We start from the raw sequence: 23,706 nt of genomic DNA on the forward strand, positions 1-23,706 counted from the left end.
TCATGAGACCCAAAATGTTTATCTTCATGAGATAAAACATTGGGTTCGAGGGCTGAGGGTAATTCTAATCACTCTAAGAAAAGTCTAGTGTGATCTTGTGGAAAGAAGATGGGATTTGTGCTCAAGCATTTTGAGATTGAAACCCAGTAGATGACTTTGGGAAAGTTGTTCTTCGTGTACTTAGAATATTAGTGTCTTCATTTGCTAGTATTTACAGCATTGAAAGAATGGCAGTAAATTGGATAAGATGGAATATTAACGCAATGTCTGGCACACATTAAGATCATACGTAATGAATGTTGATTTTATTACATCTTCCCTTTGATAGTACTAAAGGGCTTCAAAATAGATAAAGGAAAGGATAAGAAATATGAAAAAGAAAATCTGAGTTCAAGCCCTAGGTCTGCTATTTATCAGCTTTATAGCCTGGAGATTATCTCTGAGATTCAATTTCCTCATCTTTAAGTAGATATGATAATATCTCTCAGGATCATTGTAAGTTACATATGAAAGTTCTTTTTTTTTTTTTAAGATTTTATTTATTCATTCATGAAAGACACAGAGAGAGAGAGAGGCAGAGACAGGCAGAGGGAGAAGCAGGCTTCATGCAGGAAGGTACTCCAGGATCATGCCCTGAGCCAAAGGCAAATGCTTAACCGCTAAGCCACCCAGGTGTCCCTGAAAGTTCTCTATAAAAGTGCATGAAGAGGGGCGCCTGGGTGGCAAAAGTTGGTTAAGAGGCTGACTCTTAGTTTTGGCTCAGGTGGTTATCTTAGGATCCTGGGATCAAGCCCCATGTCAGGCTCAATGCTCAATGGGGAGTCTGCTTCAGGATTCTCTGTCTCTCTCTCTGCCCCTCCCCACTAAAAAATATGTCTTTTAAAAAGATGTATATAAAAGTTCCTTATAAATGATAACTTCTAAATATAGGCATTATCATCATCATCATCATCATAATCATCACCAGCCCCACAACCACCACAGCCTCTCATGACTAGGGCAATATCTGTGTAAGTGATAACCATGGACCTTGAAGTTGAAGTGAAGGTGGTGCAGCCTGGTCTTCAGACAATACTTTGAAAAAATACTGTGTAGAATATAAAGGGCAAAGAGAGAAAAGGTAGGATAGAAGGTTGAAAAGCAGGTCCGAGCTGAGATCTTGGGAGTCTTTTTCAGATTGAGAAGTAGGCATAGCATTTGGAATCCCTGAAGATTTACTCTGCCAGAATGCAAAGTGTGGTGGGGCTCTGGGTGGCGCAGTTAGTTAAGTGTCCAAATCTTGGTTTGGGCTTAGGTCAAGATCTTGGGGTCCTGAGGTGGAGCCATTCTCTCCCTCTCTCCCTGCCCTTCTCCCCAACTTATGTGCTCTCTCCCACATGCTCTCTCTCTCTAAAATAAATAAATAAATCTTAAAGAGAGAGAGAGAGAGATTAGTGTGGAAAAGTGTGTGCACTTGATGGTATTTTTCTGAGTATTAGGTTCTTTGAAAATAGTGGGATCTGTCTGGAGCCAGTCACAATTCAACCTGGCAGGTACTTCACATACATATTTTAGGAATTCAATTAAAAGTGTAAAGTGCTTTTTCATTGCTATTATTGTTTTGTTCATTTGTTTGTATCAAAATTTTTTTTGGAACTTTCGGGATGCTGTGATACTATGGTAGTGGATACACAACTCTATGCCTTTATGAAAACCTACAGAATTGCGCACATTAAAACACAACTTTATTGTATACAGATTTTTAAAAATCAAACAGGGTGTCAGGAAAACCCAAGATGGAATGCATACTGTGACAAATGAATCTAACTGTGTAGCAAATGAATCACATAACCACACTGAAACGAGTAAGGAAGAAAGGAGCTGATTTAAGGAACTTTATAAAAATTGTCTTTTGATTTGATACTGTAAAGATAAAAATGAGCTATACTCCCTTTGGCCAATTCATCTCTCATAAGATTATGGTTAGCGATTCTGAAACTAATATTGCATGTATACTAGGGTTAGCAAATAAGTAGATATATGATAGATATGATGAGAATCAACTTTCCCATAGTCTAAGAGAGAAATTACAAATAAGCAAAGGTAAAATGCTAGAATTAACCATGTGGTGTTTGATTGGAGCTGAGAATATCAGTATGAACTCAAGTTGATTTTAATGTATATACAGAGAGATTTAGAAATTAAATTAGACGTGTGTGTTTGTATGGGTTAATATACATGCAAACGTTCTCTAAGACTGCCTCCTGACAAGCCTAGAAACACAGACACCCCAGTAGCAATAAGCACTCCAGAGACCCAGATCTTGATTTTTAATCCTATTCTCCAATAAAAGAGAGCAGATATCCTTGGAGAAATAGCAGATTCTAGGAGAGGGCAGGGAAAATACAAGATAAGCCTAGAACATATTTGGATGCCAAGATGTAGGGAATTGGGGCAGGAAGGAGATGAGAGGCATGCCAGAAGGACCCAGGAAATATGCAAAAGAGCTCCAGATAACCAAAACTGGAGTAATTTGAGCTACAAAATAAATATTGATAGTCTTGGACTATAATTCATAAAATAAATACCCATAAGTCCATACTGATATAAAGAAATTAGTTAATACATATACAAAGGAGGAAGACAATCCTTCCTTAGAGAAAACCAATTATTAAACGTAGGAATGAAGGAAACAGAAAGCCACCATCAAAACACCTTAGTAATTATTGCTGCAGGTAAAATCTGATGTATTTTAAAATAAGTGGAACAATTTTAAATAGAAACAGGATATTTCATAACCTCAAAGTATCTGCCCCAAAATATGTATTAATTACAGCGGTGACCTGAACATATAGTCACAAATTGTTCGATACTCTACCCTCTAGAGGTGGAGTTTAATTCCTCTCGCCTTCATATGGACTGGATTTAGTGACTCGCTGCTAATAAATGGAGTATGCAAAAGCAAAAATAATAACTTTACAGTGGAGATGCATGATAGAAACTATTGCAACTCAGCAATTAAAGTTAATGTCACCAGTAGTAAGATATATTGATATAATGTATGGAAGAGATATGATCAAAAGAGAAAGGGGCATCGACTCTGTGGTATTTTTCCCCAAAAATAGATATTTAGTCTAATCATGAAAACACATCAGAGAAAGATAAATTGAAGGACACTCTGCAGAGTGTCAAGCAGTACTCTTCAAAGTGTCAGGGTAATGAAAGACACTGAAGGAATATTACAGGCTGAAGAAGACTAAACAGACAGGGAGACTGAATGCAACATGGTACCCTCAACTGGATCTTGGTATGGAAGAAGAATATTAAAGGAAAAACTGGGAAAAATCTCAAAAAAGTTTATAGTTTAGTTGATGGTGCTTTATGAATGTTAATTTTTAGTATTAATAATTATAATGACTATTGGTAATTGATACTTGATTATTGTCTCGTGGCTCCATAAGATTTTATCTTAGTGGGAGCTGGCTGAGGGCTATATATATGGATTCTCTGCTCTGTCATTGCAACTTCTTTTTTTTTTTAAAGATTTTATTTATTTATTCATGAGAGAGGCAGAGATACAGGCAGAGGGAGAAGCAAGCTTCATGCAGGGAGCCCGATGTGGGACTCGATCCCCGAGGGATCACACTCTGAGCCAAAAGCAGACACTCAACCGCTGAGCCACCCAGGCGTCCCTGTCATTGCAACTTCTGAGTCTAAAATTATTTCAGATTAAAAAGTTAAGAAAATGTATGTCAAAATAAAGACTTTATTGAAGTCATGAACAAGTTAATTTTTAATGGAATTAAATAATTAGAAAGACTAGAGAAACCTGATCAATATTTTCTTTCTTCCTCATTTTGATGGATGTCTTCCACGTATTTGGCATAACTTCCAAAACTGTCTGAACTTGACATCCCCCCATCCTGTGCCACCTCCGCTAACATTCATTTGGAATAGAGCCAAATTTCCCTGGTTTCCCCCATACTTAAGAACCAGCAATTCCAAGTCCTCACATACCAACTCAGTAGTTAAGACTCTGCTACCTTCCATTCTGTCTATGATTTCTCTCGGTTTTTCACACAGTCCTCAAAGTGGTTGTTCTTCACATGTGCCTGCCCAAAGGTATTTGTGTCTTTCAAAAGGAAATGTAGGAGATGAACTCTATCTACCTTAAAGAACTAATTCTTTAACTTACAATCAGACTTCACAGCATTTAAGTGTCTGCAGTGGGGTGGGGACAGTTTTTCCTGAATTCTTCAATCCATAGCATGTTTCTAAAACCATTCAAACCCATAGCTTTCCTAATTGAACGACTTTTCATGCTTTGCAAAATGTACTTTTCACATTCCTATTCATTTCATGTAAAATAAAGATTATACAGCTGCCGAGGTGTTTTTATTTTGCTGTTTTACACATCTGTTGTTCTGTACTCCTTCTTATTAGGAAGATTTGTCACCATATGTAGTCGTAAAAAAAGGACATGAGAAATAGGTTAATTGAACATTTATGTCCACTTCCGAAACAGGATATATATCCCTCCCTGCATGTTTGTTTTTTTAACTCTCTCTTTATGTTTCATTTCCCGAGTGGGGTTTTGTTAGTGTGAGTTTGTGTGCGTCTATTCACTTGTGTGTATAATTAGGAAATGACTAAACTTCATTTTCAAACATTGTCATTAAGAGGATAGAATGATAAGTTGATACACGTTAATGATTTTTTTTTCTTAGAATTTTGTGTATATCCAAGATAATGTGTGCACCAGGATTTATACATTATCGTAGTAAATGCTTCTGGAATTGCTAAGTAAACCATAACATTCAATTCGACATAATGGCCACATCATATTAATTCTTCAGAGAGTCCTGAAATTCTCTCCTATCAACTAACTAATAGAGCGTTGTGGGCCTCTTTCTTCAGCAAACACTTCCCACTTGCTGTGTGGTCATTCTCTTGAGTAGACAATGAGAAGATTGTCTCAGGCACATAAGGCAGGAACGTTTTCAGAATATTACATGGAAATATGTAATGTGTTTCAAAAGCTGAAATCCAGCAGGGGAACCCTAGGTTTCAATGCAATATAGAGACTGCTATTGTGCATTAAAGTTTGATGAATCTGGGCTTTCAAAGTTCATCTAAAAACTATTTTATTTTCATTTAAGGGGAAGAGGTCTAGCAAGTACGTTTTATAGTACATTAAATAATATTATCTAACTATGTATGTCAAGTTCAGAACTCTGTAACATTTTTCATGATGTAGTCATATCAGGTAGGAAACGAACTATATTTATATTTTCTTGGATTACATGACTTCATAGAAAATACCTTTTACTAAGTTTATTGGCTGAGATATAAGAACATTATCAAGTAAAAAGCCAACAAATCTGGAAGAATGTCTCCAAGATATCATCCTCAGATCTATGTATTACTAATAGTCCAGTGAGGGTAAAGGATATTTAAAGATATTCTCAATTCTTAGCATTCCCGGGAGCAACAAAGGGGCACCAGAAATGATTTCCATCAAAGACAGAGTGCATCTGGTCTTAGTGGAGAATATTTGTTTTCCTTTAAGGTGTATCTTTGTTGACTTTCTTAGGTCACCTCTGAAGGGAATAGAATTTGGCAACATATTAAACCTCAAACATTGAGGCTGACTCTTCCTATGCTGTGTACATACTAAGAGGTATTCTTGTCAAACTCTCGGTCCTGGTCACTATTTAGAGGAACGGGTTAATTTTCTCCTTCCTTGTGGACAGAGAACAAATATAGTTCATCTTTACCTATAGATCCTTTGAAAGAAGCAAACATTCTAAAAATGTCTGATCTTATGTAGCAAGTGATATCATGAACCAAGATTCAGGAAGGAAATTCTCTCTCTCTGAAGCAGGAAGGGTGGCATGGCATGTGGGCATCTTCTTCCCCTGGCAGACATTGCTGATCAACCTTGGCCCTATTTGCTATTTAACCAATCACAGCCTCCAGACATCCGCCACTGACCATCAGAGTCGGCAAGCAGGAAATACAGATTTGCTTAGAGATAGTTGAGAGTGGCTACTGTTTAAATTGGGGTATGATGTAAAATAAGTGTCATCTGTAATTCGAGAGTGACGGGAATGCAGAGCAGCAATATTCAAGGAGGGCCTCTCAATCCATTACTCAAAAGGCTAGTCACTCTTTGTCTCAAATTGAATTCCAAGTGGCTCCTCCTCATCTATTAGAGGGAAAATCAATTCCTTTGAAAGAGTATACTTTCAGAAGGGATAGTAAAGCAAAACTGCTGAGAACTTTCAGGGTAACTTCTTGGAGTTTTTCACCAGAGATACTGAAAAGATCTTAAGTTTAAGATTCTTGGTTTCCTGGGACATTGGTGCTCCAAAGCGTCCTCTTTAAATGGCTCTACATGCAGGGCATCTTTGATTCTGGCAACCTGCTTGGTGAATCCAGGAGCCCAATGCTCAAAATATATGTTGTAACTAAGAGAAATGATAAATTAGGCTGTGAGTTTTTCCTCTTAGATTGGCCAGATACTTTTACCAAGAAAAGGAGAATAATGGGGTCTGTGAAAGAGTCCCATCCCAGAATAGAGATTTAACACCCCATGTTGTATTTCTTGGAACTTGAGAACAATAATAGGATGCAGGAGGGTGAGAAACTCCAAATAACAGATGATTTTCTAGCTGCAAACTCTTCACCTTTTGAACAATTAAGTGACTCATTCTTCCTTAACACACAAATTCTCTATCTTGAAAACTAAAGAACATTCTCTCCCCAGGCTGAACAGGTCACTGCCTCATGGATAATTAAATGGCCTCCGCTAACTGAAGTACTAAGGGAATAATACAATTGTTTGCTTTTATATTAGTATTCCATTCTTTAAAAATATTGTCTCTAATTAGCAGCCTAATACTGCCTAATTAGCAAAATAATATGATCTACAACTAACACTTGATTGACACCTGCCTCATTTATGCTTGATTAGTGCCCAGTTTTTCAATAACAGAAGAAAATTAATATTCTCAAAAGGAAGCCTTTTTAGGGCTAAAAAGTTAAGTAAAATTATTTATATAATGATAAAACATTTTTATTTGCCTACTCTAGCATCTAGTATGTCTGAAAGGCATAAAGATGAAAGCTAAACAACAAAATTATTTTTATTAATTCTCAAAAGTATTAATTAAAGCAATGAATCCTCATTTAGGATGCTGACTTGGTTATTGCAATAAAAAGTCCTTTTTCGCAAGCCTAATTTACTATTAAATCTTACTTTTAAAATGTCCTGTGATGAAGATATTCAATAGTAACAAAAGGAAACGTGTTAAATAAGGAAAGCAATTTTGTACCAAATTAAATGCAATTATTAGGCGCATGCTAATAGTATAAGGACACTTGGGCTATATCTACATACTCAAATTTGAGTTCAGTCAAATAACAAGTAATCTTGAAAACCATCAGCTGTCAAACTTTTTTTGGCAGATTAGCTTGTGTGAGCAACCACAGTCTTAGGTAAAATTTTTAAAAACTATGCACCAACAGATGTGTTCATCTCTGTTCAATTCCTACAAAAGGATCAAACCTTTCAGCAATATATTTCAGATGGCTTATGTCTCCGCTATGACTTAAAACTATTTCCATTGTACCATTTCTTTTCAACCTTTTCATCCGAAAGTTTTATCTTTGAGTTAGATTTCTTCACTGATGACACATTCTGATAGCGTCTGGCCTACTTCTACAGCTTAAAGAGTGTTCATTAAAATGAAATACATTAACATATAAGCCACAGACAGGGAAGATGAAATTGCCTTAAATAACTACCGAGGAAGTAGGTGTAAATGAAAACAGTTATAAGTTGAAAATTAATTCAGGCATTAATACTTTGATACCAGGCGGATTTCAGGCTAGGCAGTTAATTACTCATTTTGAAATGCTTGAAATAACCTCATTATTTAAAGATATAGGAAAATTTAGAGATGAGACTGGTCATTCAAAAAAGAGGGTAAGTGTAAAATATAAGATACTATGGCATATGCTCTTAAGAAACATACCCTATGGGAAGGAATGTAGTTCTAAATATAATCTTATTTCTAGAAAGTATATATACTCGGTAGAATTTTTAATAATAGGAGTAAGAAAAGCAAAGCAGGAAATTACATTATAAGTATATGTAATTTTTACAAGCTGACTCAATTCTTATGTAGAAGGATATCGAACATACATAAAATCTGTGTTACAAAAAGATAAGAATAGAAATATTACTGTGTGTCCTCATATTTAGGTCAAATGCAAAGAAACATCTTTTCCTGATAATGCTAGTTTTCTGTGTTGTCAAGGAATCAGGGGAGTTTCCATTGCTGAATTCTCCTGAGGCTGTGCTGCAATATAAAATGCATTTTTTGCCAATTTATATGCAGTGTAGTCTGAGAGAAGAAGAAGGAATATCTGTGATTGAAGATATACAAGTTTACATACTTTTAGCACTTGTTTTGCTCTTATGCACATGAATGTGAATGAGTTATCTTCAAGCTCCAAATTCTTTCAATATGAAAGAAGTTACGTATATTTTTAAGGATCTTACAGAAGGAATAGTCATGGTCATCCGCCTGGGATGACCAATGGACTTTATATCAAGTGTGAAATCAAATCAATTGGAGGTGTTGCCTGGAGCCTAGTACTGAAAAGTTTGGAGACTGCCACCCTGGGCAGCAGAAATGAATCTCCAGATAAATTAACGATGTCCACCACATGCTGGAGAAGGGAAATTAGCATATGTGTTCTTTGCCCTGATTTAAATTTTTATTCGATAGCTCACTAAACAAAGTTAAGTAATTTGTCTAAGATCTTAAAATGAATACGTGCAGAAAAGGACACCTCAAGTTTCTGGCTTTCTAATCTTTCTTCTGTATATTACACTGAATATACCTGAATATGTGCTCCTTGTGTACTTACGCTTGTGTGTGTGTGCACATGTGTATGGGTGTCTGGATATACCTTTAAAACACTCAGCCATAGGGGTGGCCCATCAGGCAATGTATTTCTCAGTTTCTCTTTTTCAGTATTTATTGGAAAGTAGGCAAAATGTGTTTGAAATTTCCTCAATAAATTAAGTCATGATTTTTTTTTTTTAATTCACGAGTGTCTGTACTGGGATCTGATCTATTCTCAGAAAGGTTCAATGTTCAGATTTTGTAATAAGATCACTGTGAAAGAATAATGTTACAAATTATAAAAGAGTAATGCTTGCACTTTTACATGGAGGTAGGAAAAATCCCATTGGCAATCCTGATGGAGTATGCAATATCATTTAATTAAGTACTTATAAACAATATCTATAAAAATTCTTCTTAAGGGCATAAAATGTAGAGTGCCATACTATGGTATAGTAAATTCCTTTTATAATGCCGGGCTCTGCGACAACATAATGCCCATGATGTAGGTATTCGATGTTATACTCAGAGAGATGTATTATACACTTAAAACAGTAGGCACATATGTAAGGCAGATTTCATGGCTTTCCTCGGTGGTATATTTCAGGATCCTAGAAAGGGAATAAAATTCCCTAAATTCTTTCCCACATGCTGATTGTTGCGCTTAATACTGCAAGTAGATTTTCCTGTACCATAGAAAAGTACGGTCCAATTTCTCCTACCAAGCTATTTGGAGAAAGAGCAAAAAATGGATGGCGAGGGGCTTATGGTAGTCTAAAGACCTAGAATAGAGGCTGACCCAGGGATACAGAGTATCATACAGAAAGGGGTAAAAATTTGTGAGCTCAACCAGTGAGTGTAGTGTAGATGTCCCATATCCGTGGTCACCATGTTCCTGCATAAAGGGCTGGATTCAAAAAAAAAAAAAAAAAAAAGTCACGTTCACAGCAGTAGACAAAGCAATTGGGTCATTAGCAAAAAGTCAGCTCCAGGATCCTGATAGAAGCAAGTGTGAGCTCGAGCCTAGAAAGGCGTCTTAAAGCCATGATTGTTCTAGGAAATAGCAGCTCCAGGTCTTAGGAGAGGAAGGAGTTCTTAAGGACCTAGCGTAGCAAGGCCCAGACAGTTTAAATGCTCTGACATTTATGCATAAACCTCTGTGAAAAAAAAAAAAGCTGTGAAGGACTAGGAAGGTCACCTGGCCATGAGAAGGAGAAGAATAACGATAGGTGGAGAAGTTCACATGTGGAGAAGCCCGGGAGCTCCAGACAACACACACGGGTGGCAAAAGTTGGGGAAGCCAAAAGAAAAATTCGGACTAACTGAGCGCTCCACCATTTGGCCTTGGAGAGGAGAAATGATTGTCCCACAATCCTGCTACGCTCACGGAGGAGCAGATAACATGTATTATAGTTTGATTTACTATTTTACTAGGTGAGTGAGGAAGGGGGTGTCGCTTACTGGGGACATCCACAGGACTCCTGCTTTGGGAGGGGGCTGTCTGCATCCCGGCGTACAGGACACGAGAGAGCCTGTGGCACAGGCCAGGCGTCCAGGCCATAGATTCCAACCGCGATTCGCTGGACGCTTGCTGCATGCCTGGCACCGTCCTAGAGCCTGAGCTTTCGGTGGGGGGCAAAACCGACCCGGGCCTTGCCCTCATCCACTTAGGGCTTTTGGAATAAGTAACTGAAATAATCCACCCAGCGCCGTCCCCCCGCCTCAGTGCATGGCCGGGCAAAGCCACGTCCCCTCCCTGGGTCACGGTTTGCCGCAGGCCAGCCAGCTCGGTCCCGAGAAAGGATTTTAGGGACGTCGGACCTAGATCGGGTTCTTCTTTCCTTGTGGGTATACAGGAAGGCTTTAGGATCATGTGGCTTATTTCAACCCGTGAGATTCTGAGCAGCCTGGACGTGTGGAGCCAACACGTAGACGGGGAGACGGCGAATGACGCTCTGTCCCTTGCCCCCCAGACCGATCGGCTGCTCTTTTCCCAATGGTGGTGGAGTAGCCAGCGGGTGACCCTGAGCTCGGAGGCACATAGAGACGCCCGGGCAAGGCGACCGTGAAGTATTTGCTGCGCTGACTCCTCGAGATCGCAGGCCGCTTCCTCCTGCAGCCTTGTCTCACTTGTCCTGGGTCAGCCGGCGCGTTCGAAGGCCTCAGACTGGGCACGGCAGGTGGGCTGTTCGGCAGAGGCCGGGGACCCAGTAAGTACTCGGCGCAGGCTGCCCGTGGCTCTAGACCCCGAGGGTGTCTCTGAAAAGGTTTGGCTGCTTCGTGTGGTGTCCAGGAGGATGAAGTTTTTCGACATGTGTCTTAGTCCAGGCGCTCCTCTGCCCTCGGTACAGGGAAGCTCTCAACCTCTCTGCACGCAGGCTCCTATGAAATGACTAGCTTCTTCTTTTATTTAAATCACTGTACGTTGACAATATTTGCTGTACCAAAGGGGCTCATGTTATTCAGCTCTACAAAGTCGCAAATAATATATATTTGAAAACAAGTGGTAGCTGATGTAAGCACCAGATGGCTCAAACATAAAATCAAGGGAGCTGCTTTTAGCTCTACCCCAGGGCTCTTAAAGCCGCCTTCTCAGTGCTCCTTTATATGTTGTAGTTTATTTCTGAAGTGACAATAAAATTGGGAACAGCAGAATGGAAAGGAGCACCACAGCCTCGGCATGTTTTAACAATCTGCTATGCATATGAGATGAAACGTTGCCATCACTAGAATCAACAACATCTTGACACATGATTCAAACGTCAAGAATATCCAAGACTGTAAGATGTCTTTGAAACAGTGACAAGAAGCTAAAGTCAAATCCAGACTGGAACCCGATGCCTGAAAGGATCTTGTCTCCTGTCTCCTGAAAGTTGAGAGATTCCAGAGCACAGCTTCGGCCTCGAGGGACCAAGCTCCGCGGGGTCCATCCTTCCCATCCTGTGCCCCTGCCCCATGGAGCGCGCCTCCCCGAGCGGGCAGGTGTGTCACGGCTGGGCCCAGGGCCGCGGGAACGTCCAGCGTGGCCCGGGACCACAGGCCCAGGAGGACTGTTCTGGTTATGTTTTGCTGCATGATACATTGCCCTAAGTTTATCAGCTGAAATATTACCCAGACTTCTCTCTTCTCAGTTTCTGTGGGTTCGGCCCCCAGGTGTGCCGTAGCCAGGTGCTTCCAGCTTGGAGTCTCTCACAAGGTGACCGAGGAGGCCGGAGTCACCCGAACCTCCACGACTGTGGAGGATTTGCTCCAGGATGGCTCAGGGTGCTTGTTGGCGGGAGGGTCTCGGCCACTTGCCGTGTGGGCTCCTCATCAGAGTGGGTGAGGGGCTCGAGACTAAAGCTGCAGCGGCCTTTTAACCTGCAGCAAAGTGACCCCCAACCCTGCTGCCCCACGTTGTTGGTGAATCGCCCCAGCTCTGGGGCGATGATGTGCACCACAGGTCAGCCTCCTGGAGGCCACCCCGAGGGCACCTGCCGAGAGGCCGAGGCTACAGCACACCTGGCAGGACAGAGTTCCTCCCTGGTCCCCATTTTCTTCCAGGCATCGATTTTCCGAGGGGTGTGTGCGGTCCTCGCTGCTGTCTCGGACCACACTGATGCACATGAATATCCTACCTACGAATCTCGTGTGGTCGAAGTATCTTTCACTTGATATAACCTTTCTTTTTTTTTTTTTCTTTTTTTTTTTGGTGATGGGCCATCCTTGTTTGGGTCCTTCTCCAAGAGATACTAAAGCTGCAGAGCTGTGACTCCAGTTTTTAGAAGACCTCCTCCCAAACAAGAGAGACACAAGAATAGACCGTGAGTGGCAGAAACAACCTCTCCCCTTTCCACGCCAGTGACTCCTAAATTGCAAAATACACCTCCTCTCATTTCCAATTAATTTTTCCCCAAACAGATATTTCCCAGTCCGTCGTCTCTGTGTCTTGACAAATGAGCAAGTTAGATGGACAGTATCAGACAACAAGGGAAGGGATTGTTGCTTCGGATTGGCAGCGAGATGAAGATTTAAACAAAGACGCGTAGATGAAAAGAATAGGAGAGCTATTCAAAAGCGATTTTTCCACCTCTTACTTTAGATCTATGAAAACATCAAAAACATCAAAACACTCTGGAAGGAGGGAAGTTGGCAGACACAGTTGTTGGTCATAATAGAATATTTGTTTTAAAAATATAAGCAACGTTAGCAGTGATTGGAGTGTCAGACCAACCTGCCAACTTCCCTCTAGTTTTTTTTTTTTCCCCCCAACTTTATTCTGGTCAATCTAAATCCGTGGCCTGATTGACTGGTAGCTAGAAATGATTTACAGAAGCAGCCACCGACAGAGCGCTTCCTTATACAGACCGGCCTGATAACAGGTAATGGGGGTCTGAATGCGTAACACGCTTGTCCCCTCTGTCCTGTCCCCTCTGTCCTGTCTTTTTGACCCAGTGATACCGAAGGCCGCTCCAGTTCATCCTCAGGACTGTGGCTGAAGTGCTAAGCGCATGGGCTCTAGGGTCCGGGCACCCTGGATTTGAAGTGTGGCCATGTCACTTCCTTTCTGTGTCACATTGGGCGGATGGCTCCATTTCTCCATTTTCTTCTTTTTAATAATGAAAATAATAATAATAATAATAATAATAATAATAATAGTAATAATAATATCCACTTCCCTGGACTGTTCGAAGGATTTAAAAGGGTTAATATGCTTAAAGCACTTAGAACACTGCCTGACAGTTAACATCCACGCTGCTAAAATCACCATCTTAAAAACTTATCTGCCTTCTTTGTTATCTGGAAGCGATTAATGTCTTCCGGCATAGGTGATATCAATTCTACTTTTTTTTTTATCAATTCTATTTTAACGACTTTGTCCCACGAGAAAGCAGGTGCCGTCATGTATGTTTGTAGTCTCAGCACAGGGTGTAACACTTGGCACGTAGCAGGCACTCAGCCTTTGGGGTGAATGAATGAACAGATACGCTCAGTAATTTTATCTTTATTTATTTTATTTTATCCTTCACTGTGAAATTTTCATTTCCCCCTCTGTTTAATGAATGAGAATTTCTGGGAATTGTTTTTGCCGCAAGCATTCTTTATTTACACGAGTAAGAAAATTTTGCTCAATTTACCTTCATACCGACTCTAACCAACCCTCGTCGACTAACTTTGCGTGAACACTACTGACCCAAGAGCTGTTACGTTAATTCTTTTTTTAATCTTTAAAAGATTTCTTTTCTCAAAAAAAAAAAAAAAGATTTATTTTCTTTTTGGTAGTTTGCTCTGAGATGCTTATCAGATCCAAAGTCCTCTTCACGTTGGTGACCACGTGATCCGTAGAATCCCCATCTTTTCAAGGTGGATTGCATCGCGGCTATCCTATGTTCCGGTGGCTAACTTCACAGGCAGGGGAAAAGCAAATGATGTCGAAATTGCATCGCTAATCAGGACCCCAAATAGAGAAATCTATATGAGAAAGTAGCTGTAGAGAGAGAGTCCATGCTTACCAACCGTAACATCGTGCCTCAGTGGGCCACTTCTGGACACACAGCTCGAGGCACTACTCCCAGGTGTGGGCTCCGCCCGTGGAGGCACCTGCCAGGCCGCCTGCCCCGTGTGGCTTCTCAGGCTCACGGGAGACACAGGCACGGGGACATTTTTCGTGAAATGAATCCCGTTTACAAGAGCGCCACACCTCCCATCCAATTAAAAAGGAAAGGCGAAAAGTAGAGGCAGGAAGATGGCAAAAGAGAGACAGAGACCAAAAAAAAAAAAAAAAAAAAAAGGAGAAAGAGAAAAGATACCGAAGGCAGCAAGGCATCCAGGACACAGGGGCTTAAAAGGGACAGTAGGAGGCCGGAGTCAGCAGAGGGCATGGGCTCTTGAGGGCCTCTAATCACCTCCAGGCTGGAATAGTTCAGGAGAGATTTTCTTTTCTGGAAGAGCTGCTTGGCGGTTGCCGTGGAAACCAGCACAGCTCAAAGCAAAACGCCCAGAAACGAGAAGCAGGGCCCGTGCGCTTCTACCCGGTAAATATGAATCGCTCTTGGTTCCTTCTGGGAACCGGTCAAAGAGGGACAGACGACCCCGATCTGGGGCTTTTGAGCTCATTCGGGGTTCCCCACTTGGGCAGGGCACCCACCCACGATGGGCTGGCCCCCCTGGGTCAGACCCAGGTCAGCAGGGCCTAGGCCTGGGGCGGCCCGAGGGGTCAGGTGTGGGAGCACCTGCAGGGATGGAGCCGGGCCTGACGGCGGGGGACTCGAATCCTGACCCTCTGACGTCTGGCGTCAGCTCTTGCCCTTCTCCAGGCTCCTGCCCCCTTCCGGATTGGAAGTTCCCAGGCCCGGCCCAGGGCTGCCGGGTTCCCACGCCGGGCGGGATGGAGTCCCTAGTCTACCTCCTTCCTCCCAACCTCGCTCGTGCCGTGAAGTAGATGAGTGTGAGCGGAATTATCGGGGAGACCCACTGGCTCAGGCCCGCCGGCCCGACTGCCCCCGCCTCGGCCACCTGCCCCCCAGGCTCTCCGTAGACAGACGATGGTGACAACTCGGGTGCTCACCGGGTAACGTGTCCAGAACGTATTTAAGTGGAATTAACGATTACTAATGTTTTTTAGTGTCCGGTAGGTCCCAGGCACCATCTAAAATTCTTACAGAAATTATTTAACTCGCACAACGGCCTTAGGAGGCGAGTCGTTATTTTCTCCATTTTGCAACCAGGTGGATTGAAACCGAGAGAAGGTACTTAGTGCGGTCAATGCTCCCCCCGTGAGACACCCGGAAACTTAGATAAATGAGCCCTAAGCAGATAAGCCCCTGAGAACACGCCGGTTCAGCGGACGGTAGGGACAGTGAGTGAGCACGAGAGAGGGAAGCCCACGCATGAGAGGGAGGCTGAGGACTTACTGGATTTCCCAAAAAAAAAAAAAAAAAAAGCACCAAAAACCCAAATAGGTAGAGTCACAGATAAGGTTGTTTGCCGACCGTGACCCCAATGTGGGCACCCCCCTCCCCGTTCAGCTGTGGGGAACCCAACAAGTCAAACAAATGAGGCACGCTGGCTACGCCGCGGCCCTGACTTCACACGACGCCGAGACTGTCCTGTGGCTCGGGTCACTGACCACCCATGCGACCTCCCCAACCGGAGCTCTGCCCGCATCGCCCTAGACTTCCATCTCGGACCAAGAGAACGACCTGCCTCACTGCAATATGGGACCTGGGGCCAAAGCCAGCCGCACCTGGGACTCTCACATTTTTAAACTTTAATTTTCTCTGCGTCTATCAAAGGTCTGGGTACGAATAATATCTTCTAGAAGATCCGGGCCGAGGAAGATCTCGGTGCATGGAGCTGGAAACCAGCTTGTTCTCTAAAACCAAACCTGACTCAAAACCATATGTGTTTCCTTTACGTACACGTGGAGGATCGTGCGATTAGAACCCATTTCTGTCCAACTCCTTACGCCCGCCTGCCTTATCTGTCTCTTCTTCCTTCGTGATAATGAAACATTTTGCGATTAAATGCAGGAGCATAAAATACAGAAAAATCATCATATGGTCGGGGCAGCAAGGATCTTGGTCAGACTTTACTATTTCAGTTTGCATAATAGTAACTGCTTCACTCCTGCCAAATTGTTTTAAGAAGTCTTAAAACAAATTTATATGCCCACGAAGCTAAAACTCCCATTTGGACTCAGTAATAGAACTCCTCTCATCCTGAGAACGTATTTAGACTATAACCTTGGATGTTTGCTTGGAGGCTGTGAGTCACTACTCCTCACAAGTCCTCCTGTTCCAGCAGATCTTACGGGGTTGTCGCAAGTGCATAGCATGTACGTGGTGTCGGGGTCACCCCAAAACACTCACACGTGAGCAGAGGTACCCACACATTTGCAATCGTACGCATGTTCTTTCTTTTATCTAGTAAGCAGGTATGGAGTATCGAGTGCATGCCTGGCAGTGTCCTAGGCACTGAGAATACATCGGCAAAACAGGTAAATCTCCTGCCTTTGTGATGTTATAGTCTACCTGGAAAGGGAAAAAAGTGTTTATCGTATCAGGTATGTTCATATAAGACACATGTACCTGTCCCTAGATACACTCATGCACATATATGTGTGTATATATGTGTATATGATACACACACTTACCTTACACTCTGCTATATGCAGATATATGTATGTGTATGTATTTGCACTTTTTAAAGTCGATTTAAGACAAAGTAGGAGATTTTTCCGAAGTCGGGTGTGCTCCAGAATTCACAAGGTCAGACTTTGGAATCCCAGGGGAATTGCTTGTGGAGTCCTTGATCATCAGTGACTTGCTCTCCCTGACGCAGGTGATGAGGGCCAGATGTCCTGACTGGAATGGAATGACGGTAGCACGTGCCCTGGCACGCTACTGGGAAGACTTGGCTCTCCTTGGTTTGCCGCTTCGGGCCTCCTGTTGTCGGAGAGGGCATCGCAAAGGTTTCTCTCTTCTTCAGTGACCCTGGATTGGGAGTGGCAAGACTGGGTCTCTGATCCCATCTCTGTGACCTACCGGCTGTACGAGCGTTAACGTATCCGTGTGGTCCTCATTCTCCTTACCTCGTGGTGAACCAGTAGGATCAGGATAGCCTTTGCGATGGCTTCAGGCTTGTGTCCTCTGCTACCAACCAGCATCATTTACCTCATTACTTTGCTGCTGAGAGAGCACATCACGTCATACCCTCTTGGCGTCTCATATTCCAAAGAGCCCTGCTCAGTGTAGACTATGCTGTAGCTAAACTAGTTGTTGGCTGACACTGAACCTGTATGACGCCCCCTGTGTGGTTGTCTGTCGCCAGCTTCGGCCAAGCATGTAGTTCGAATGCGCAAACTCGAGCTTAGTATGTCAGAGCTCAGGGCGTTCTCCCCTTGCGGGTGTCCGAGTTACGTGACAGATTCCCCCGACGCACACTCCGCAAGCACCCTGCACTCACTGATCGTCCTTACTATAGTGTAACCCATGTAATGATTTTGTTTTTATTTATTGCCAACCCGTCCTACAGTATGTTTGCAGAGAAGGGACTGTCTTTTCCGCCACCAGGTCAACACAGCTTGCGTAATGTCCAGAAAACAGACTGCATTCGAAAGGTGCATTAAACAGAAATTAAATGAGCCCCTAAGGAATCCCATGTGGCAGTGTGGCAGTGATCGGGTGACGCTTCTCCAGGAAGGCCTCTGTGGTCACCTCTCAAGGCTTTGCCCTTGGCCTTTGGTAGGTTGCCTCACCTGCTCCCTGGCAAGCCTGGTTTTCTGCTAGCACTGGTCCCCCCGGAGAGCTGCATCCTTGCTACGCGGCTTCCAACAGAGCATTGGTGCGACTGTAGTAGCACGTCTCCTGCCAGCCTATTCTGTTCCTGCTGTTCCACGTAAGACTTGTGCTTATCACCTGACTCAAGGAAGCAGCGACCGTGACCTCCCTCAGTGCCCGTAATGGAGCTCCCATAGCATCCTCCTCTATGAAAGAGTTTGTCACTGTAAACCACGTCACACTGGCCGACAGGTGGCCTCGTTTAGCACATCTTCAATGGAGCCAATATTTGTCCTCAAGCTGCCTTTTATTGCTAGTTTTCAGGGATTATTTCTTCTATTCTGCATTTGTTTACAAATATATTGCCTAAGTAAGGCCTATGAATAGCTAGAGATGAAGAGATGTCTTCCGTGACATCAGAAATGTTAGATCTTGATCAGAGACAAAGGACACAAAAATGGCTATCTCCCCACTTTGGGCCAGTCGCTACACCAGGCATCTCGTGTTGGTTGTTCCACGTGAAAAACCCATCTTATCTATAATCGTTAACTTGTAAAAGGTCGTGAAGCTAATGCATGGCGGACACTTGAATCCATTTCTGCATGACTCCAAGGGTATTAAAGACATACCTCGCGTGGCTCAATCTCAGTAATAGTGTCAATTTGAATTCATCAAACTCCCTTTTAGATTTAACAATTCGCACTGATGAGTAATATGCTAATGCAGTGAAGTGGGTATCTCAAAGTATCTGGTCATTTGCCAAACCCTTGGAGATCCCTGTGCCAACAAGAATCTGGAGGCAATCAAGAAAAGCCATTCCTCCGTACAGTCAGTCATACGTGGAGAAGGGCTGGACAGGGCTCCCAGGCTACAATTCCATCTTAGAAGTCATCAAGATTTTGTAGGTTTAAGACAATAAACAGTTCAACTCTTAATTACCAGGCGCCTGGGCCCTGCATTTCATTGCATGACGTCAATACAATGGACTTTTATAAATATATCGATGGTTTGTAAATATGCCAGGGGTTAATAGTCCTCTTTTGGGTTCTTGCTGTATCCTTAATTACATCCCCTTTATGTGGATTTTTCCTTCTAACTTGTATTAGGGAGGAAGCCCAGTATGTCTGCTGAGGGCTGGGACACTTATTATTCTGTGATTCTGGGAAACATGTTCCAGAAATAACATTGTACGCTCATCAGACCGTTTCTGGAGATTATCTGTATAATGATGAAAGCCACACAGTCTCTGGCATCACAGTGCCATATAAAAGAGTTGCTAAAACCCAACCTTCCTCAATGGCCTCTGGAGTCAATATTATTTTTGCTGAAAGTTGGTAGTTTCTGTCAAAGAAGTCTGGGACAGACATTTCAATCCGTGGTCATCCATAGCATGGACCAAAATTCTTCCAAAACTCTTCCCTCAAAATCTCATCCAGTAGAGATCTATTGCAGAGCCACTGTGACTAGAAGTCTAGGAAGTTATTTTTTTAATATCGTGGTAAGCATACGAATGTGCCACTTGTTGTTAGTGCCCCTTTGTTAACCCAGAAGACATTTTCCTCCTTCCGAACAGGCTTTGGGTGGACTGAGAGAATATTTTGTATCCAAAGACGTAGTTTTGATAAGGTTAAGTACAGACCGTCTCTAACTTGTGGTGGTTCAACTTAAAGATTTTCTTTTTCCTTTACGATGGTGCACAAGCAATACGCCTTCATTACAAACCTTACTTCAAATTTTAAATTTTGATCTTTTCCCCGGTTAGGAGGCTTCCTCCTGATGCTGGGCAGTGGCAGTCAGCCGTGGGATCACCAGGGGAACGCCCATAAGCGTAAACCCCTTCTGCACCTGCACAGCCATTCTGGTTTTCACTTTCAGCAGACTATCCAATAAATTACGTGAGATACTCGATACTTGATTATAAAATAGGCTTTTTGCTGGATGACTTGCCCAACCGTAGGCTGACCCGGGCGTTCTTAGCGTGTTTTAGTAGGCAGGCGGGGCTAAGCTATGATGCTTGGTAGGTTAGGGGCATTAAATGCATTTTTACTTATTATCAAATTATGCTGGGTTTATCAGGACATACCCCACCCCCTTCATAAGTCACCCCCAACATATATACCGCCTTGGGACATTTACCAGGATGTAACAGACATGCTTTTTTTTTTAATTTTAATTTTAATTTTTTTTTTAGTTTCAGGTAGGGCTTTGTCTTCAAGTGGATGCTGGAGGTACACAAACATAGATACTTAAATCAACCCTCTAATGCTTATGCCTCCGTGAGCCCTGCGTTATCCTATCACATCTCACATATCCACGCTCAGGTATCCGCAAGCAGTGACTCCACGTGGGATATTCCTTTCACTAGGCCCAAAGTTTCTCCTCCCAAATAAACGCAGACTAATTTTGTGCACGTGTAAAGTTACTGCGTGTTGGTCATTGAGGGCAGCTAATGTCAACCTGTGGGCTTCTTGTTGTAAACATTTGGAAATGTTGTTGCCACTGTTGGATTAATAGAAATGGTTTTTCTTAAGAGGAACATGTTCTAAAGTTGAATTACCGGGTAGTCTCTTAGAATAACACCAAGTGTTGAAAGTGCTGTGATGATTTTAAAGGTCATTTATCATAATTTCAATTAAAAAGTAAGTTCGCTTTTATAGAGCCACGTGTATTTATTTGCCAGGCAGTTTTTGTGCAAAGTGATTTATCTCCGCCCTCACTGCAGTGTGAACTTGTGGATACATCACTATCCCCAGTGTATTAAATGTGCAAACGGAGGGGGTGGCGAGTGGCTTCCAAGTACTGCAACCAGGATTCGTCCTGGGTCGGTTTCCCCCAGAACCTCCATCAGTGACCACTGTGCTCAGTCCCCTTCTTAACCACAACCATGTGATGGAAGCAAAAACAGCCCAGTGACGTGTGTGTGCAAATCGTTATAACTTTCTTAATGATATGCTAGAAAAGTGAGAATCCAGAACTTGAGGTAGGGTCATACCACCTAGGGTTGGCAGAGGGGGCGGGGCCTGTCCTCTGACTGCCGAGATACCGCGCAGTCACTGATGTCACCTGTTCACAGATGATGAACATTCTTCTCCGGAGGCAAGAGTGTGATGCCTGCATGGCCCTCCCTGCACAAAGTCTCCGCTGTCCGGGTGCCTAGCAGCCTGACCAACAGGCTCGGGGCCTCCCCCATAGGGGTAAACAGGAAAGGGTCACCTTTTTTTTTTTTTTTCTTGACCTCCTATGTCCAATCTACTCACAGTCTGCCTTCCGTCAGCCCTAACCTTGGTCGTTCCTGGGCAACGTCTTCTTCATTCTCCTGTGAAAATGACATTGCTTCCACTCCACAATGTTGGAAGTCAGAGCTTTCAGAGGAAACCATGGCAACCAAAAGGATTAATTTCTGCCGTGTCTCAACACACAGTCATGCTCTCTCCCCACGGTCTAGGAGATCACTCACACGCGTTATGGCTGTGTCATAACGTACAGATAGAATCATCCAGAAACCAAATATGAACTCCAAAACACACAGAGGTGCAGGGGGCTGGTACTAGACAATCCTAACCACCTACCGTGGGTGCAGGGTGACAGATGGGACACCAGTGAGGCCCCTAGAAGGGGCTGTTACACGTGGCTCCTCCCCAGAGCACCCTCTCCGCCCTCAGTACCTTGCTTTAATAGCATTTCCTCCTGTCCTAGCCCAAATCACATTTACTAACAAAGTCAAATCTTGTTTTACCCAATACCTCCTTTTTTTTCACATAGAATGTTGAAAATGTCCTTCTTGGTGAACTTCCCTTCACCTCTGTTTTATGTACAATTAAACCGCCTCTTTGGCGGGGCTGGTCCCTGCAGGGCTACAGTTGCCCACGATGACAGATGCTGCCCTTAGCCCCGGAGCGCTCCCTCCGATTCTCCACATAATGAGACACGTAGGAGAGTCTCACTGAGGACTTGGACTGTTGCTCATCAGGAGAGCCCACTGCGCACCTCCTGAGGAAAATCTCACACTCACAAGTTGATTACTAGTGCAGTGGAGCAGCAGCTCACGTCGGATCCGTGTCCAGCATTCTTAAAGTCAAGGGATATCTGGGGTCAGACTACCGTGTTGCCAGAGGGGGAGTTTACAAGTTCAAGATTCCCCTCTGATTGGGTAACCCGGTTGTGATAATGTCCTCTGAGCTGTTTGGAGGACAGACCCTCGGTGGCACCAAGGCCTATACAGAAACAAACAACTCTAGTTGGTGTTGGCTGAAATATGGGGACAAGATTGGAAAACCATGTGTCATAAACCATTTTTCTCCCATGCAAAGCCCCATATGATAGGAGCCTCCATTAATTAAGGTTGAATTTGCCTCTCTTCCATTTTTGGTGACACAAGCCACTCACTTATTAGCTGCCTCTAGCAGAAAGACCCTATTGTCGGGAAAGCTAGTGCTGGTAGAGAGTTGTAAGAGCCATCACATAGGAATGTCCTATTTAAGCAATTCTAGAAATACTGCAAGTGAGCAGGCTGTTTCTTCCAGGAGGTGAGGAAATGGAATGCTAAGATCCTCACCCAAAGGCTTTCCCATCTCTACTCCTTATTCGCTGTGTGTTTATGAGCAAAATAGTTGACCTCTCTGTACTCCAATATCTCATCTGTAAAAGGGGAATTAATAATAGTATGCATCTCACAGGGTTTTGGGGAGAAGGAAATAAGTCAATCCATGTAACTGTGTCTGGCACATAGCAAGAGTTCAATAAATGTCAGCGATTGTAATTAATATGATAATAATAATTACTGTTGTTATAGCAACTGTTCACAAAGTTGTTCCGGAAAGATTAAATCAGTATCTGAAGAGTATAAGAAAATCTCTAGGAGCTTTATTGGCTCCAGCCAGCTTCAACTCTTACCCAAACTGTATTTTAAAGTAATAAAATATCATTATTTTATAGGAAAAGAACTTGGCTATATTGAGTAAATGGGGTCATTCAAATTTGTTTGACAACAGGAGGAGAAGTATATTTTTAAATACCTCTGTGTATGTTAATACTAATGCCTATAATTTGGCCCCGTTTTGAAATTGAAGTGTGTTCATTGTCACCAAAATCGTAATCTATACATTCCTACCCTTACTTAAACCAGAACTGTTAAAAAAATACTTTGGATCCTGTAGTTATCTTTTAAAATCCAGCACAATTCCCAAATAATTACCCAAAAGCATGATATATTAACCTTTTGAATAAGAAAAAAAAATCAGCATCCACACACTAGGTGGAATTTTGTTATTTACATATTTCCGCTACTCCTGATATTCTCCATCTTTGCTTCTCCTCAGTAAAGTTAAATCTCCCCAGATGCCAACAGTCTACTTAATTTTCTCTCCAGTGATTCAGATACCAATTTTTCCATTCACTTCTATAAGCAATAACAGAAACTACTGCTGCTACTCACTCTCACTTGGTTGTTTATATAAAGGATCTTTAATCCTACCAACAACCCTACAAAGTAGGAGCTATTATCTAAATTCAATAAATGAGGACACTGGGGGGTTGGAGAGATTCATTAG

General features: G+C 42.7%; 1 protein-coding gene and 1 long non-coding RNA gene across 2 annotated transcripts in view; both read left to right on the forward strand.

The window, feature by feature from the left end:
• NEGR1 (neuronal growth regulator 1) overlaps positions 1-23,706 on the forward strand; it is an 814,177-nt gene that overhangs the window by 676,126 nt on the left and 114,345 nt on the right. The gene's annotated exons all lie outside the window — the stretch shown is intronic.
• LOC119872290 overlaps positions 14,957-23,706 on the forward strand; it is a 43,133-nt gene continuing 34,383 nt past the window's right edge. Inside the window, exon 1 of the long non-coding RNA XR_005361409.1 lies at positions 14,957-15,447. This is a non-coding gene — a long non-coding RNA (uncharacterized LOC119872290). The remainder of the gene's footprint in view (positions 15,448-23,706) is intronic.

The sequence above is a fragment of the Canis lupus genome, chromosome 6, assembly GCF_011100685.1.
Source record: "Canis lupus familiaris isolate Mischka breed German Shepherd chromosome 6, alternate assembly UU_Cfam_GSD_1.0, whole genome shotgun sequence".
NCBI lineage: Eukaryota > Metazoa > Chordata > Mammalia > Carnivora > Canidae > Canis > Canis lupus.